Source organism: Sus scrofa, chromosome 2 (assembly GCF_000003025.6).
Source record: "Sus scrofa isolate TJ Tabasco breed Duroc chromosome 2, Sscrofa11.1, whole genome shotgun sequence".
Taxonomy (NCBI): domain Eukaryota; kingdom Metazoa; phylum Chordata; class Mammalia; order Artiodactyla; family Suidae; genus Sus; species Sus scrofa.
This window is the reverse complement of record NC_010444.4, coordinates 119581596-119585156: the sequence shown is the minus strand read 5'-3', so window position 1 is coordinate 119585156 and position 3561 is coordinate 119581596. Positions and strand designations below refer to the sequence as shown.

Sequence of the window (3561 nt, the reverse complement as noted above, 5' to 3'; positions counted from 1 at the left end):
TTATACCATGTATGTACCATTTATTATATATAATTATATATACATGTTATTATGTATGTTTATTCTATTCTATTCTACAATCTATATGGATTATATATGTAAATTTAATTGAAAAATGAATTATATACTATTTATAATTTTTATGTATGATATATACATAAAAATACACAGACACATACATATATATGTCCGTCCCCCCCCAGGGGGGAATAGAAATGTGCTAACCGAAGAGAAAGCCAGGGAGTTGGTGTGAAGACCGGTTCTGATTTTTCACTCTCTATAGTTTTGTACAGATTGGATTTTCTCTCTGCAATTTTTTTTGTGTGTGTATCTATTTAGGGCCACACCCATGGCATATGTAAGTTCCCTGGCTAGGGTCAAATCGGAGTTGTAGCTGCCAGCCTACACCACAGCCACAGCAATGCAGGATCTGAGCTGCACCTGTGACCTACATCGCAGCTCATGGCAACGCTTGATCCTTAACCCACTGAGGCAGGCCAGGGATTGACCCCACATCCTCACGGATGCTGATCAGGTTTGTTACCACTGGGCCACAATGGGAACTCCTCTCCACAATTTTATATTAAGAAAAGAATTACTTCCAATAGCATAATTCTCTCCAAGCCTAATTTTATAAATTAATAGCACAAAGAGTTTACACTCGTTAAATTTTCTTCAGTATCATTATCTTAATATTTAAGGTACATACTGATTTCGGTCTAATTTAAGTGGTTACAGTAAAGGTATTGTCCCCCTCCCATCTTCCTGTCACTGTCCTCCTCTCCCTCTTTCTCCCCCTCTCTTTCACTCTCCCTCCTTGTCCTTTTCTCCTTCCCCTACCCTCTTCCTTCCATAAATACGTAATGTTACTGACTCTCTAAGGACCTAGTCTTCCCGGGGCCCCTGTAGGGGGTCAGGGGAGACCAGCATAAAGGAAAGCATCTCCCCAGGAATGGACCAGCTGACTAGGGATGCGATCTCCCAGTGCTGGGGTAGAAACTGATCCTCTGTGCCAACACAGAGTCCTGGGAGCACTCAGTGGCCTCCAGGTGGTTTTCACCGCATTGTTTTTTGCAGGTCAGTGAGGACACATGTACACCAACAGGAGTTGGCATATGTCCAGGAGTGTATTTCCTTAGGCTTCAGATGAACACAAAGGTTTATTTTGACTCTTTCCCGCACATTAGATCTCCACTTATGAGAGCATGATGGGAACACAGCAGGAAGATAGATAGCAGCCAGATAGCTGTGCGCCATGAGGCAGATGGCAGGAGAGGTGACATTGGTCTCCAGAGGATCTCAAGGCCCTGTGAAGCCCACAAGAGCAGCTCAATTGGTGTTTCAATTTTAGGACAGTTATTTATATGGGAAATAACCTTAGTTCTTGACCATATCCTTTAGTGATAACATCTGAACCTTGGCAACCCTGTGAACCAGAAAGGCTTACTGTAGGATGATCTAGAAAACTCATGACTGGCAGGTTGCAGGGTTGCTTCCGGGATGGATTCTCACATAGATTAATACCAGTTGATAAAAATCTGAGAGACGAAGGGAAGAACATGTAGGAAATAAGGAATATAGGAATCTGTCTCTGGACTGATGTGTGGGTCCCCACCATTTTGGTTTTGAAATATATGCCCAACTTAAACTGACTTAAGGAAAAATCGAGGTTCACTGGTCCATGTAACTGGAAAGTTTGGTCAGTGATTTCAGGCACAGTCAGACCCAGGGCTTTAGACGGTGTATGAAGGACCTTGTCACTGCCTCTCTCCTTTCAGCCCTGCATTCCTCTGTGTTAGTTTCATTCATAGTCAGGCGTTCCCTACAAGGTGGTACAAAAGGTGACCAAGGGGTCCAGCTACAAATTTAGCAATCCCACGGCAGACACTTTTTTTCTCTCTAATTCCAGTGATGTCAGGGCTGATTTTCACTGGCCTAGTGTGGGGCACATGTCCATCTTTGAACCATTGTCGTCCCTTGTGATCTTCCAGACCCAGACCTGGTACCCAGGCCTGGAGCCAGAGTCACATCAGACTGGGGAGTGGAAGGGGTGAGGTACAAGGGGAATTTCAAAGGAAAATTAGTGTGTTGATATCACAGGCAGGGAGACACAGTCAGACGACAATGAAATATCCACTACGCCTTTGTAGCCTTCCATGCTTGAAGTTTTTTTGTTTATTTTTCGAATTTTAGATTATTTATTAATCAGTGTAACACCCAACACAATATACCAACATGATTTTGTGCATTTAGAGGGGAAATATTTCCTGGTTAAGTGGAAAATTGTGCAGATGGCTTCTGGAAGACCTTCATTCCAAGCAGCTCTATAGGGAAACATTTCATTTAGAAGTCCAGATCTTCTTTCTTCAGTTTGCTGTAATCTCCATGCACTGCTAAGAACTTGTATTGATCACTGGGACCCAGTTTATTCTAGGGTTCTGGGTTATTCTTCCTGTCCCAACTGATATCTGGATTGAACAGTGCTAGGCCCATGACATACAGTGCTGCTGCAGTACCTCCTGCACCAATAAATATGAAGAGGGGGATCAAGCTAGGATGCTTCTTAGCCTGACTGATGATCTGGTGGAGTATGGTAGCAACAGAGGCCTTGAGCCCAGACTGAAAAGAAGATTAATGTACAAGGCCTTGGACTAAGCAGTGTCTGCCCAAACTGTTTTTAGTGGTAAATGAAAGGGGGAAGGGGGACTACCAATATACCCCAATGTATGATCCTTCTTTGAAATATTAGTCACTAGAGGCTCCAAACTACAGCTCTGGACTTGAGACTTACTCTAAAGTTTTTGGGTTTCTTGTGGTTATCCCAAGTATTGAGGCTGAAAACAGATTGGGACTAGAAAATATATACATGCTCTTAGAAGTATCTCCAGGCCTAGATGGATTCCTGGTTTAGGATTTCCCTCAGACAGGTAAAATAATTCACGACTTTTCCTAGGGGTTTTATAATTCCTCCTCCAAACCTAAGGACCCAGCTTATTTTATTTTTTCGTTCATTATTACCTTTATTTTCAGAGCAATGAGTACATGGAGAGCTAGACTCAGAACACTTGGGAGTTTTGCCCCCAAATCAGGGGGCCCTTCTTCGCTCTGCTGTGGGTGCATAGAAATAGCAGTAAAGACCAATGGGGCCACCTTCCAGAAATGGGGTGTTTGAAAATAATTTTTTTAATTTTAATTGTTAAGTTTTTGAAGTTTTATTGACGTATAGTTGATTTACAAAGTTGTGACAAATTCAAAGTGATTTAGTTATACATGTATACACATCCATTCTCATTTAGATTTTTTTCCCATGTAGATTATTGGAGATGAAAATAAGTCTTTGTTAAGACTGAGAAATACATAGATAATACTTCATAATACATAGATTGAATGGATTCTGTGGAAAGTTGGAAGACGCTGGATCAGAATGCAAATGATGTGGTCAGACAAGCAGAGGAAAATCAGCACTGCCAGCCCTTAACACCATTTCTGAACATGAAGACCATAAACTCATCTCTGAAACCGACAACTTCTAATTTTTTTTCTTACTGAGAAGAGAATATT

General features: G+C 41.7%; 1 pseudogene; it reads right to left on the bottom strand.

The window, feature by feature from the left end:
* LOC100520778 lies at window positions 635-3120 on the bottom strand (annotated as a pseudogene).